Source organism: Protopterus annectens, chromosome 8.part0, assembly GCF_019279795.1.
Source record: "Protopterus annectens isolate FY-2018-M chromosome 8.part0, PAN1.0, whole genome shotgun sequence".
NCBI lineage: Eukaryota > Metazoa > Chordata > Ceratodontiformes > Protopteridae > Protopterus > Protopterus annectens.
In genome coordinates, this window is record NC_056741.1 from 1594945024 (window position 1) to 1594961473 (window position 16450).

Consider the following 16450-nt stretch of genomic DNA (forward strand, 5'->3'; position numbering starts at 1 on the left):
GAATCTTGTTTTTAGGATAAACACAGTTTTCTTGTATTTTTTACTTGCAGTGTTCATTCTGTTCTGTTTAATCAGTCAGGGAGGCTAGGGTTTATGGTATGTTACTTAGTAAGGTTGCTTTGTTTTGAATTACCACTAGATTTTAATAGTATGACCAAGTCAATTAATTTTAATTGTTTATATTAGGTTGCTTTTACTTGATTGGTTACTCTTGATTAGCTTAGTATTATTTAAGCTTCTCAGTTGTAAGTATTTTTATTGTCTGAAGAAGTCTGCAGATGCTGGCAGACGAAAAGCGCTTCAAACTACTGGAATAAAGACTGTCCTGGTTACTGCCATTATTGTTCCTGCTTCTTATTACTGCTACGATCCGTTTTTAGTTTCTTGGTTTGTGCTTTTTACTATTTTTGGAGTTTATGGCTACCGGATCTCGTAGCAGTGATGACTTCTCCCCTAATGCTGTGCCAGCATTACTCAGGAGCTGCAATAGTGCCTATCCGGCACCAGCTACACCACTCTCGGCAGCCCAGGATGGTTTGTTTCATTCTTTATTTGAACGTATGGACTCGCTTTGTGCGAGGTTAGAGAAACTTGATAGTCAACAGCAGGAGATGAAAAATCTCATTCTCCCTTCGTTAAGCAACCTTAGAATCCTCCCAGCTGAACTAACGCCAGGGGGCGTAGCACCACTCCAAGAGACTAACGTTCCACTTGGTTTAACTAACGGACGCGATGTTTTGAACGTCCGAGACTCAACAAGTGACTTTATACCAACACACAATGGTCTGCCTGCTTTAACTTCTACAGTCCCTCTTCCTCGCTCTGAAACGAACAATTTCATCAACCGAGGGGCTATTTCAACTTCCGGGGAATGTTTACAAAGTCTGGCCGCTCATAGTGATACACAGAACGACCCTGTGTTGCAACAACCTTATGAGAATGCCAACGCTCAGCTTATCAGGAACTCCTGTAACGGAGCTCCCATTCTAGGTTCTTGGTTAACTGAGGATTTTGTGTTCCTGAGACACAGCGATGGTACAGCGGACATTAGGCATACCAACCAGGGTGATGAACAAGAGGTAAATAATAATTCATTATCTGATAAACTGAAACTGTTTGACAAATTGCTTCTCAAAATCAAAAAGCTTAAATTGGAAATATCCTATTTTAAGGAATGTATCGAAAGTAAGGTGATACCTAAGGGCCTTAGACACTTTCAATACCCAACTGGCCTAATTCCTAACTCTGACTTCCATAAAGATTTGGTGAAGTTGTTCGACCATCATGGTTTCGAACTCCTACATGTGATGATCAAGCATTATTCAATTTGGGTAGAGCAACTAATTTTAGAAATTACTGAGTTGGACAAGCTTATCAATGCACATGAGGAATTCCCAAGGTACAAATATGACTATAATAGATGCTTTAGTAGCATCGAACAGTACCTTAATAAACTGAAGTCAAATAAAATTAAAAAATTAGAGCGTGACCTTAAAGCTTATGAACAAGGGGTGGCGTATCCTCCCCCTGCACAGTCACAAGTTTGGCAATCTAACACCACTAATGTTCATGGCTCTACAAGTCCTGATTCTAGGGCACCTTTAGATAACAACTTACGAGCCTTGGACACTTTTGAAGTTACACAACCTGAACAAGTTGTGAGGAGAAGTGAGAGGCTCCAAAACCGGAGGTTACAATCTAACACCAACAACACCTCCTTGCACTCAGATCAGCAGCAGGTTTTTCACCATGCCAATCACCAAGGTGCTATACCGAAGAAAAGGAACAATTACCAGCCATTACACAAGGGTTACCAACAGAAACGCAACCAACAGAGACTGTAACATTTAGTACTGTCAGCAACAATGCCCTCTCCTCCTATTTAGAGACAGGCCTTGTGCATGCTGACTTTGGTACTACCCTTATCCACCCCTTGATGAACTCGGTTTCTCCCCCGGTTGACTCCTTGGTTAGAAGTCCCTATACTTTTGGTGACCAGAATTCTAGACCTGTTATTTCCACTAACCATATAGGAGACTTCAGAATATACAATTTTTCTTCTGTGCCTATACCCGGAGAACTGGCTGACTTTCTGTCAAAAGGGCATACTTATGTCCCTCAACGTAAGACGGACTTAGTGGGGACTATTATAGACATTAAATTGTTCACACGCAAGTTGAATTTCAACATGATTTTTTATCCTAACAATGGAAGCAACAATGTATCTAGTAACAATATACACGTCAACTCCATTAGGCTCCCCAGTTTGTTCAACCCCCCCTACATCCATTAATTCACTGTTTCGAAAACATGTGCGAATTGGATTTAAGGGACAGGTTGTCCCATGTCGGAACTAATGATATATGTAAGGAGGAAAAATCATTGCTAGAATTTGTGAAACTGCATAGCTTACGTATCTGTAAACCCGACAAAGGAGGGGGAGTTGTAGTTTTTGATAAGGTTGACTATTTTGACAGAATGTTAGATTTACTTGCCGATGAGGCATATTGTGCTAGCTCTAAGTCCGATGTCAGTAAAGCTTATCGCAATATTCAAAACAACTTAGATGAGATGCACTTTGAAGGTAGGCTAAATCAAGAACAACACAAATATTTAACCACCCTTTTTCCGAGATTTCCTTGTCTTTTTGGGATCCCTAAGATCCACAAGGATCTCTCCAACCCTCCAATGCGACCACTAGTCGATGGAAGAGGTTCCCTCACCTACCCATGTGCCAAATTTGTTGACACCATTTTACAGAAATATTTGCAGGATGAAGAACAAATCTGCAAAGATTCGTGGTCATTCTTAGCTAAAGTTGGAGAGTGTACATTTAATAACAACTATAACTTCTTGACAATAGATGTCAAGGACTTGTACACCTGCATTCCTTTAGAAACCGCGATAGAATGGGTGGCCTTTTTTCTTACCAGTAAGGATGCCCCACCAGATGAAATTTCACTCGTAGTAGAACTTATTGATATGGTTTTATTTAATAACTACTTTATGTTAGGTGATAATTTTTATCTTCAAAAAACAGGTGTGGCCATGGGGTCACCCTGTGGGGCCAGTTTGGCTAACATTGTCATGGCACATTGGGAAAAGGAGAAAGTCTTGAGCAATAATGCTCTTATGTCCAAGATCAGGTATTATACTCGTTATCTGGACGACATTTTCATTTTATTGGAGGGCAACGAAGATGACGCTAAGCTTATCCTAGACTTTTTCAACATGTCTACGGATTTTCTATCCTTTACCTCAAACTTCGGGACTGATGCCATTGCATACTTAGACATCTGGTTAGCAAAAAATGAGGAGTTGAATGGTTATGTGGCTACAATTTATAGGAAGCCTACCCACTCTAATTCTTTTTTCACTTTAGTAGTTGCCACCCTAACCACCAAAAAAGGTCAGTAGTTAAGGGGCAACTCGTTAGAGCAGCTCGGATGGTAAGTTTGGATGAGGATTTTATGGCTGAATGTGAGAGACTAAAGAACATGTTCACACATAGAGGGTATCCACCTAGATTGCTGGAATGTTTGGTTAAGGAGGTGACCAATAAGAGAAGGAATGGCATTTATCAACCCATTCTTAGTGTTGCCCCACATTCTGTAACGCATAACGCTGTTGAACCTACACATGTTGAAAGTCTAGAATTAGATACTTGTTTCAAAAATAGACTAATTTTGACATATAGTATTAACAGTTACCTCATCTTGGACATCATTAACAAGAATTGGAACATTTTTCGTTCCAATAGCACAGTGATGGGCAAAGTAGGTGAGAATCCTGGGGTTACATTCAGGAGAGGTAAAAATTTGAAAGCACTATTAGAACTACCTGAAAGCAATCTAACACGAACGCCTGGTATGTTTAAATGCCAAAACTGTAACCAGTGCAGACATATTAATGAATCTAATAGATTCATTATTAATCACACTAGGTTTGATCTACACTGTAGATGCACCTGCAACTCTAGGATGGTGGTATACCTTGCCCAATGTCAAAAAAGTGAAGGATTTTATATTGGCAAGACAGAGCGTAAACTAAAAGAGCGTATTTATGAACATCAATATGCCATTAATAAAGGTAAACTGGAAAACGCTCTTGCCAAACATATCAGCCAGAAAAATGACCATTATTTTAGATTTATGGTGATAGATCCAATAACCGAGAGAAAGAGGGGGGCCCCCTTACACCTACTGTTGGAATTGTCAGAGTTACGTTGGCAAATTAGATTAAATGCATATGTAATACCAGGGTTGAATGACAGCTGCTCTATTAGCAGCCTTTTAAAACTTAAAAATCTGACTAGATAATTATTTGTCTGAGATGATTAGTTGTCTTTACAGCTTTAGAATCTTGTTTTTAGGATAAACACAGTTTTCTTGTATTTTTTACTTGCAGTGTTCATTCTGTTCTGTTTAATCAGTCAGGGAGGCTAGGGTTTATGGTATGTTACTTAGTAAGGTTGCTTTGTTTTGAATTACCACTAGATTTTAATAGTATGACCAAGTCAATTAATTTTAATTGTTTATATTAGGTTGCTTTTACTTGATTGGTTACTCTTGATTAGCTTAGTATTATTTAAGCTTCTCAGTTGTAAGTATTTTTATTGTCTGAAGAAGTCTGCAGATGCTGGCAGACGAAAAGCGCTTCAAACTACTGGAATAAAGACTGTCCTGGTTACTGCCATTATTGTTCCTGCTTCTTATTACTGCTACGATCCGTTTTTAGTTTCTAGGATTCAGATATACCTCAAGCATAAACCCTCACTAACACTCTTCAGTAGAAACCATGATGAGTGGATATGAAACAGAAGACGTAGCCCAGGGATCACTGCAATGGCTAAGCTTGTCACGAGCATACAGAAGTGACCTAAGGTCTGGAAAGTGCCAGCATGCTCTGGCAAAGATAACAGATGCTTTCATGGAGAAAGCAGAGTACCCACCTATGAAATAATTTAGGTCACATGTATGTATATGGCTTTGCCCCACAGCTACCTTACATGTGTAATGCACATACAGTTGTCATTGTGATATGTCATACACTAGAAAAAGCAAAACCCACTCTATATTGACCAATGGTGTCACACACCTGGAACACACACACAGTCAGCAAGTGCAATATTCAAACTCCTTCCTAACTACATTATGATATTACAGTAGTATGCATTTACACGACATGCTATACATATTACTGGGATTTCACCTTTCCACAGGTATATTTGTAGGATGGTGACATCATCAGACATGACAAAGATGAGTATACCACTTTTAAGGGGTGTGAGTAGTCTCCAAAAAGGTTGCTCCTCCCCAGGGAGACACACACAGCTCGCAAGTGGATGAATCAAACCCCTACCTAATTACATTATGATAATGCAATAGTACACATTTACACGACACGCTATACACATTCCTGGGGTTTCCCTTTTCCATAGGTGTATTTGTAGGATGGTGACATCATCAGACTTGACAAAGATGAGTATACCACTTTTAAGGGGTGTGAGTAATCTCCAAAATGCTGCTCTTCCTTAGGGAGACACACACACACTCACAGCTAGCAAGTGCAGGAATCAAACCCCTACCTAGCTACATTATGATACTACAGCAGTACGTATTTACACAACTCACTATACACATTATTGACATTTTGCTTTTCCACAGGTATATTTGTAGGATGGTGACATCATCAGAATTCACAAAAATGAGTATACCACTTTTAAGGGGTGTGAGTAGTCTCCAAAAAGGTTGCGCCTCCGCAGAGAGACACACACAGTTAGCAAGTGCAAGAATCAAACTCCTACTTAATTTTATTATGACACTACAGCAGTACGCATTTACACAACATGCTATACACATTACAGCGTTTTTATTTTTCCACAGGTATGTTTGTAGGATGGTGACATCATCAGACTTGACAAAGATGAGTATACCACTTTTAAGGGGTGTGAGTAGTCTTTAAAAAGGCTGCTCCTCTCTAGGGAGGCGCACACACTCACACAGTTGGCAAGTGCAGGAATCAAACCCCTACCTAATTACATTATGGTATTACAGCAGTGTGCATTTCCACTACACACTATACACATTACTGGGATTGTAATTTTCCACAGGTATATTTGTAGGATGGTGACATCACCAGACTTGACAAAGATGAGTATACCACTTTTAAGAGGTGTGAGCAGTCTCCAAAAAGTTTTCTCTTCCCCAAGGAGACACACACACTCAGTTGGCAAGTACAGGAAGCAAATCCCTGTCTAATTACATTTTGATACTATGGCAGTATGCATTTACACAACATGCTATCCACATTACTGGTTTTTCACTTTTCCACAGGTATATTTGTAGGATGGTGACATCATCAGACTTGACAAAGATGAGTATACCACTTTTAAGGGGTGTGAGTAGTCTCCAAAAAGGTTGCTCCTCCCCCGGGAGACACACACAGCTCGCAAGTGGATGAATCAAACCCCTACCTAATTACATTATGATAATGCAATAGTACACATTTACACGACGCGCTATACACATTCCTGGGGTTTCCCTTTTCCATAGGTGTATTTGTAGGATGGTGACATCATCAGACTTGACAAAGATGAGTATACCACTTTTAAGGGGTGTGAGTAATCTCCAAAATGCTGCTCTTCCTTAGGGAGACACACACACTCACAACTAGCAAGTGCAGGAATCAAACCCCTACCTAGCTACATTATGATACTACAGCAGTATGTATTTACACAACTCACTATACACATTATTGGCATTTTGCTTTTCCACAGGTATATTTGTAGGATGGTGACATCATCAGAATTCACAAAGATGAGTATACCACTTTTAAGGGGTGTGAGTAGTCTCCAAAAAGGTTGCGCCTCCGCAGGGAGACACACACAGTTAGCAAGTGCAAGAATCAAACTCCTACCTAATTATATTATGACACTACAGCAGTACGCATTTACACAACATGCTATACACATTACGGTGTTTTTATTTTTCCACAGGTATATTTGTAGGATGGTGACATCATCAGACTTGACAAAGATGAGTATACCACTTTTAAGAGGTGTGAGTAGTCTTCAAAAAGGCTGCTCCTCTCTAGGGAGGCGCACACACTCACACAGTTGGCAAGTGCAGGAATCAAACCCCTACCTAATTACATTATGGTATTACAGCAGTATGCATTTCCACTACACACTATACACATTACTGGGATTGTAATTTTCCACAGGTATATTTGTAGGATGGTGACATCACCAGACTTGACAAAGATGAGTATACCACTTTTAAGAGGTGTGAGCAGTCTCCAAAAAGTTTTCTCTTCCCCAAGGAGACACACACACTCAGTTGGCAAGTACAGGAAGCAAATCCCTGTCTAATTACATTTTGATACTATGGCAGTATGCATTTACACAACATGCTATCCACATTACTGGTTTTTCACTTTTCCACAGGTATATTTGTAGGATGGTGACATCATCAGACTTGACAAAGATGAGTATACCACTTTTAAGGGGTGTGAATAGTCTCCAAAAAGTTGGCAAGTGCAGGGTTCTTAATTCAAACTAAGTACGTCTTTACACTTCAGCAAGCAATATGGAGTTACAGGGTGCAATACAGACATTACTTGTTGACAGTTTGCCCAAAGGTTTTTTCACATTTGCTAACCTCAGCAGGCTTATCATACTAGGTGTATTGTGAGTGTATTGTATGCATAGGCCATGACCATATCATATATGGGTTGATGCACCACATGCTGGCACACACAGGGTCAAACCGGTGGCTAAGCTCTATCAACCCAATACTAGACAATACAGTCAAGAGGAGTAGGGTCATACAACCACAACACCAACAGTCTCACATAGACCTACAATATAAGCACCAGCAAAACACACATATAAATACATATTACCATACTCGGAGAATACAAATATTAATCTGAAAAAGAGAGAGTGTCCTCCTAAGCAGACAAGCACGGAACATGCACCTCCAAGCACACGCCAGAAAACACATAATACACCAAAGCAGTGTGCCTCACAACACATAGGCAAAACTAAGGCAAAACAACATACCCAACACACTAGTAATAAGTGACTCCATAGTCAGGCACACAGATGTTCCACTCACACGTCTGGACAAGGGGAAGGTTATTGTCAGTTGTCTGTCAGGTGCTATGATCCGCCACATAACACAAGCACTTACATCACTCCAGAACAGGTACATATATGACATGTTTTTGTACATGTCAGTGTGAATGATTTGAGACATACCTCCCAGGACAATATGACAAGAGATATATAGTAGCTCTATGATCATATAGCCCAGGCTGGTAGGACCCTGACCTTGAGTAGCATCTTACCTTCACCTACATGATACTGCAATATAACAGAAAGATGATAAACTTCAACAATTGGCTGAGCTTCTGGTGTCATTCAAAAGGGATCCAGTCTCTGTCTGCCTGTGATGACATGATAGACAAGTCTCGTTGCTTCACTACAGATGGTTTGCACCTGTCACCCCTATGTTTCTGAATACTGGCCAAGGCTCTTGCTGTCCCCATATTACCTTTTTTAGGCAAGGCTCAAAGGTTCATAGGTTCATAGGTAGGTACTAGGCTATCAGCCATGGGGCCTATACAAGCCCAGCCAAATAGGTACCCTGGCTTTTGCCACCCTAGAAATTTATTTTCCTGTGCCACTGTCGAGCAGAGACACAGAAGTGATCCCCGGGGTGAATTTCCTATTTCCCATCCAATCATCAAGATTTTTCTTGAAGAGTGCTAATGAGGAGCTTTGTTTGATATATATAGGTAGTTTATTCTGGAGTATGGGAAGTCTCTGGGACAGGAATCTATCCCTCCGGCATGTTCTGTTTATTGTGGTGACAAGGTTTAGGTCCCTACAGCGTGTATCTCGGAGGGATTGGGATTTCTTTAAGTGGAGCATGTCCAACAGCTCTGGGTTTGACATAGCTTTGTATGTTAGGCAGAGATCACCTCTGAGTAGGCGATATGCGACGGAGTAAAGCTGGAGTTTTTTGAGACAGTACGGCATGTGTTTGAGGCTGGTAATCCTCTTTGTGAGGTATTTCTGTGGCCTTTCCAGTTGTTGTAGATGTCTTGTGAGGTACATACCAAAAGGGGCATTGTACTCTATAATGGATCTAATGAGTGATGAGTAGAGGAGAACAATGACCTCTTTTTTTTCTGCAAGAGAAACCTTTTGTGATTAGGTGTGCCACGTAGAAGGATTTCCTGACTACTGTGGCAATGTGATTATCAAAGGAGAGACTACTGTCCACCTGTGTCCCAAGATCTCTTATCACACTTTCAGTGTTAAGTATACTACCGCCTATGTTGTAGTTCATGGGTACAGAGTTTTTACCAAAGGGGATGACAATGCACTTTTTGGCATTGAGCTTGAGGCCATGGCTTTGACACCAGGCATCTGTCTCAGTAAGGCCCTTTTGTAGGATGCCCACATCGTTAGTAGTTTCGATTATGGCTCCTAGTTTGCAGTCATCTGCGAACTTCATTAGCCAAAGACCTTCTGTGTTAGCCTGTACTTCAGAGAAGTAGATACCAAACAGGACAAGACCCAGGACTGAACCCTGTGGCACTCCACTTGTCACTGATCTGAAGTTGGATTTGGAGTCTGCTACTTTCACAGTGTGGGTTCTGTCAGTGAGCCAGTTGGCAACCCATCTTGTGACATAGGGATTTATACCTAGTTTAGTGAGTTTATCTATAATTCCAGAGTGGGGGATGGTGTTGAAAGCCTTGGCAAGATCTAGATAGGCTGTGTGAACCACCTTACCCTTGTCTACAGCTTTGGTGACTGCTTCAAAGAAGTCTATCAGGTTTAGGAGACATGATCTGCCTTTTACAAACCAAAACTGGTTGGGGTCTAGAGTTTGGAGATTACCAATGTCTTTGTTTATACATTCCATGATGATAAGTTCCATGGCCTTGCAGACCAGGCTCATCAGGCTAATGGGGCGTTAGTTCCCGGGGTCCATGGTGGCTCCCCCATTGTGTAGTGGGATAACCGTCACTGTGCACCATTCAGCAGGCACAAAGCCTGAGGTGGGGCTATGATTGAACATGGTACTTAGGTATGGTGCCAGTTTGCTCTGTAGTTCATGTAGAATGCAGCCTGGGATGTTGTCTGGTCCCATGAATGCTGTGTTCCTGACTTTGGAGAGTGTGGATTTTACCTGTGATTACAGGAACTTTGCATTCTTCCAGTATAGAGATGGGCTCTTTAATGGGTGAGACAGGGGTAAAGTTAGCACTGAACCTATCTGCCAGGATGTTGACAATATCAGTTGGGTCTGTATATTTAGTGCCACTGTACTGTAACTCAGAGCAGATCTGAGTATTGCCATTGAGATTCTTGACATAGCTATAGAATGCTTTGTGGTTGTCTTTAGAATCAGTAGCGATTTTGTTATCGTAACTAGCTTTGGAGGATTTTATCATGGATCACAGCTTCTTACTGAGGCTGACCAGGGAGCTCTTCCACTCATGGGATTTTATTCTCTTTTGCAACAGTTTCTTCCTTCTGTTGTACAGTTTGTTTATGGCAGGGGACTACCAGATTGGCTTCCTTTTTTGGAGGATAGTGTATTGGTTCTGTCTGGGATAGCACAATCCATGTACTCATGTAAGTGCTTATAAAGTGCAACTGCGTAGGATTCAGTAGTCGTAACTGTATTGTCCATCTGCATAGGCGTCATGAAGTTCACCACTTCTGTCTTAAGAAGCATGAAGTTGGCTTTGGAGAAATTTTTTAACATGGTTTCCTTAATGGGGGTGGGGTGGGGGCATAATGTGGATATGTAGGGTAATTAGCTTATGGTTGGATCGGACCAATGAGGTGTTAACTTCAGGTGTGGAGCACCGGTCACTCAGGACAAACCAAACCCCGTAACCAACACAAATAACCACAAAGTGAGCTAAATGCTACTCATTGCAAGAAGTCTCAGCCTCCAAATGCACACACTCGAGGCACTTCTCAGTATGGAGAATATTGATATCTGTGCAGTAACAGAAACCTAGTTCAAGGCTCCGGAGAGCACACCAGCACTACCAGGATACTACTCATTCCATACCTTCCAGCATCAGAACCTGGATCATAGCACATAGGGTGGGGATGTATCCATATTCATCAAGGATACCTACACCTCTCTCTACAGCCTCTCTACAGGATATGTACCCATAGAATGCTGCACAGCAATGTTCTTCCCACTCCACAGGGGTAAGGCCACAAAAGACCCTTGGCATTCACACTCTATGAGTCTGATAAGTCTGATCTGCAAGGCAATGGAGCCAATCATAATGGAAGTCAACAATAAAGACATTGGGAACCTTCACACAGTTGAGCGCAGCCAGTTTGGCTTCATCAAATGCAGATCACGCCTCCTGAACTGGGTGGATTTTTTTGAGACAGTTACCCAGGCTACAGATGATTGAAAGGAGCTCCACACAGCCTACCTATACCTCGCTAAGGCCTTTGACATCATTCCCCAGTCAGGTATCATAGATGAACTCACCAACCTGGGCATAAATCCTCCTCTTTGGTATAGACTTCTCAAAAGTACATGCCAACACGGGAGGGTTGTGGTTGACTAAGTTTGCTGGGAACAGTAAAGTGTTTGCCATAATAGATGACACAAATATTCCCCAGAAGGGACACTATGAGACAGATGTGTGGTGTCAGAATCATGGCCTCAAGCGCAATGTGAAAGAATGCATAGTAATTCCCTTTGGGAAAAACAAGGTACCCACAAACTATCACATAGGTGTTACCCCCTAAAAACTGGCAAGGTAATAAGGGATCTGGGAACACAAGTAGATAGTCATCTTTCCTTTGACAACCATGTTGCCAAAGTGATTAGGAAATCCTATGTGGCCCACCTAATCAACAAAGGGTTTGCATCAGGATCAAAATAGGTAGTGGTGGCCCTCTACTCTTAAGTCATCAGACCCATCATTGAGTACAATGCACCATTTTGGATGTACTCAACTAAGCATATCCAGCAGCTGGAGAGACCACAAAGGTACCTCACCAAGAGGATTACTGGCCTCAAACAGTTGTGTTACACAACACAACTGGTAAAACTAAATATGTTCTCTGTTGCGTACTGCCTACTTAGAGGCACACTCTGCCTAACATACAGAGCCATGTCCAACACATAACTGTTGAACATGCTCAATCTACGGATAACAAAATTGAGTCGCACTACACTCTCCAGGGATATGAACCTCATCACAACAATGAATACAACATGCTGGTAGGATAGAGTACCATCCCAGACACTTGCCTTACTGTGGAACAGAGTCCCAATGTACATCAAGCAGAGCCCCTCGCTGACACTCTTCAGTAGGAACCTTGATGAGTGGATGGGAAACAGACAATTCACGCCAGGCAACACATCAGCAGCCCCACTAGAAAGGGGCTTAGGGTACTAACTATTAAAACTAGGGCTTAGGAGACTAACCAATGGGGTGGTGAAAGCTACACAACTTGCCTAGGCTAATATATGCCTTCGTGAAGATAGTCTACTACATACCTATGAACCTATGTTCATAGGTTCATAGGTTCATACTAGGCTAACTGCCCTGGGGCATTTGTAAGCCTAGCCAGAGTGTTTGACTTTCACCACCCATTTTAAATTAGTTTTACTATGCCTTTTTTCAAGGTTAGTTTACTGTGCCTCTGTCTAACAGTGACACAGAAGTGATCCCCGGGGTAAACCTATGATCTCCCATCCACTCGTGAAGATTCCTCTTGAAGAGAGTCAGTGAGGGACTCTGCCTAACTTGGACTGGGATTCTATTCCAGAGTGAAGGGAGCCTCTGGGTTATGAATCTGTCCCTCCAGCATGTTCTACTTATTTCTGTGCTGAGGTTCAAGTCCCTCGAGCGTGTAGCTCGAAGGGATTTGGATTTTCTGAGGTAAAGCATGTCCATCAATTCCGGGTTGGACATGGCCTTATACGTCAGGCACAGATCGCCTCTAAGTAGGTGGTATGCAACTGAGTAGAGCTGGAGTTTCTTTAACTGAGCAGCATATGGCATCTGTTTGAGCCCTTTGATCCTCTTGGTGAGGCACTTTTGGGTTCTTTCTAGTTGCTGCAGGTGTCGGGTAAGGTACATCCTGAATGGGGCATTGTATTCAATTATGGGCCTGATGAGGGATGAGTAAAGAGGCATGATGACCTCCCTTGATCTAGATGTGAATCCCATCATGATAAGGTGGGCTATATAGAAGGTTTTTCTAACCACTTTGGCCACGTGATTGTCAAATGAGAGATTGCTATCAACTTGGGTCCCTGGGTCCCTAATTACTTCTTCCGTACTTAACGGATTACCACCTGTGTGGTAATTTGTGGGCACTTTGTTTTTGCCAAAGGGGATGACTATACACTTTTTGGCATTGAGCTTGAGGTCATGGCTCTGGCACCAGTTGTCTGTCTCTATGAGACCTTTTTGGAGGATGCTTGTGTCAGCTGGAGAGTCGATTATGGCACCAAGTTTGCAGTCATCTGCGAACTTGGTCAGCCATAGTCCACCCATGTTGGCCTGTACCTCCAAGAAATATATACCAAACAAGAGAGGTCCCAGGACTGAGCCTTGTGGGATGCTGCTTGTGACTGGTTTGGAATCTGACATGGCTCCAGCAATTCTGACCATGTGTGTTCTGTCCTTGAGCCAGTTTGCAACCCATCTAATGACATAGAGGTTTATATTTAAGCTGGAGAGCTTATCTATGATGCCCGAGTGGAGTATTGTATCAAAGGCTTTTACAAGGTCCAGGTAGGCTGTGTGTACCACCTTCCCCTCGTCAATGGCCTTGGTGACTGATTCAAAGAAATTGACCAGGTTTAAGAGGTAGGATCTACCCTTAACAAAGCCAAATTGGGAAGGATCCAGTGTCTGTAGGTCCCCAATATCTTTATTTATGAGTTCCATGATGATCCTCTCCATAGCTTTGCAGACCAAGCTAGTCAGGCTTATGGGGCGATAGTTACCAGGGTCTGTTGAGGCACCACCTTTGTGGAGAGGGACCACTGTTGCTGTACACCATTCTTTGGGTACATATCCTGTAGTAAGGCTGAGGTTGAACTGTAGCTTTATGTTGGGGTTCAGCTCTTCTTGGAGTTCATGTAGGACGCAGCCCGGAACTCCGTCTAGTCCCATTGATGCTGTGTTTTTTGCTTTGGAGAGGGTGGCTCTTACCTGAGCATCTGAGATGTCAGGGGGGCAGCACTCTTCTGAGATAGATATTTGCTCTTTTGGGGGGGAGGGGGGCGAGTTTGCACTGAACCTGTCAGCCAGTATGTTGACAATGTCTGTGGGTTCAGTGTAGTCTTTGTCATTTTGGACTAACTCTGAGCATATCTGGGAGTTACCACCCAGGTTCCTAACATAACTAAAGAAAGCCTTGTGATTATCTTTAGTGTCCTGTGCAATTTTTCTCTCGAAGCTGGCCTTAGATGATTTTATGAGGGACCGTAGTTTTTTGCTTATACTGATCAGAGATGCCTTCCCTTTTAGGGATTTTGCTCTATCATGTAGTAGCTTCCTTCTTCTATTGTATAGTTTATTTATGGCTGGGGTCCACCAGACAGGACGCCTGCCTTTGGGGGATTGGGTCTTGGTTTTATTTGGGATTGCATGATCCATGCATTCCTGAAGGTGTCCATAGAATGCGTTTACAAAGGATTCTGCTGTTTGGGCCGTATTTTCCACTGGCAGTATTTTCCATGTGACAGGTACATGTCTACAGATAGTAGATGTGTACTTCATTGTACAGTCATGTTGTACAGCAGACACATGCACCACATACACTCTAATGCTTACAGATACTGGTGGCTATTATGTACAGTGGGTGAGATGTGCACCTCATGTCTTTTGTGCCATTGGGATGTGTGCTGGGTGGGACAGTCCTGGATGGCTCCCTGTCATGGTCACCCTCTTACACACATCTCTGCCCATCCATCTTTGGCTTATTATACTGTATTTCCCCTACATATATATAGGTACATAGGTAGGTAATAGGTTACCTGCCTGAAGGTATATATTAGTATGGCCAGAGTGTGCAGCTATCACCACACATGGGGTTAGTTCCCTATGCCTCTGTGTAATAGAGCTGATCAAGTGATCCATGGTGTGACAGTTCAGTTTCACATACACTCATCAAGGCTCCTCTGGAATAGTGTCAGTGAGGGACTCAGCTTAATGTAGGTTGGGAGCCTGTTCCAAAGCAAGGGAAGTCTGTGAGTTAGTAATGTATCCATCCAACATGTTCTATTTATTGTTGTGATGATTATATCCCTAGAGCATGTGGCACAGTGAGCTTGGGTTTACTTCAGATAGAGCATGTACATCAGTTCTGCATTGGACATGAACCTGTCTGTTGGGCAGAGATCACCTGAGTAGACAGCATGCAACAGAGTACAGATTGAGTTACTTCAGTCTTGTTGCATGGGGCAACTATTTGAGGCCAGTAATCCTCTTGTTGAGGTACTTCAGTGGTCTTTCCAGCTGCTGAAGGTGCCTAGTCAGATTCATCGCAAGTGTGCCGTGATACTCTCTGATGGGTCTGATGACTGATGAGTAGAGGGAACCTCCTTTGACCTACATGCAAAGACATTGGCAATTTGTGGGAACACATAGCATGATTTTCTAACCACTTTGTGAATGTGTTTCTGGAAGTAGAGATGACTATCCACATGTGTCCATAGATCCCTTATTATTACCTCCATATTTAGGGTGTTGGCACATATGTGGTATTTGTATGACTGTAGCTCGAGGCCATAATTTTGACACCACATCTGTCTGACTGAGACCCTTTTTAAGGATGTCTCTGTTGTCCCAAACATCGATTATGACAACCTTTTTGCAGTCATCGACAAACTTCGCTAACCATAGCCCTCGTGTGTTTGACTGTATTTCTGAAAAGTATACACCAGACAGGAGGGGTGCCAGGACTGAACCACGGGGGACAGCAGTTGTTACCAGCTTACAGTCCAACAGGGAGACTACAATTCTTACCTTGTGGGATCTGTCTGTGCCCCAGTTGGCAATCCATCAGATGACATACGTGTTTATGCACAGGTTGTTGATTTTGTAGATACGACGTGTGTGGCATGTTGGAAAAGGGCTTTTCAAGGTCTATGTAGGCTGTGTGGAGCTCATTTCATTGATGTATGTCCTGGGTAACTGCCTTGAAAACTGTCTAGCAGGTTTAGGGACCATGCTCTGCCCCTGACCAAACCAAAATGGGTAGTGTTGGGTGTTTGTAGGCTCCCAATAACTCTGTTTATGAGTTTCATAATGATGGACTCCATGGCCTTGCAGATCAGGCTTATTAGGCTTATAAGACAATAGTTCCCATGGTCTGTTGTGCACAAACACTTGTGGAGTGTGCCAAATGTTGCTGTAACCCATT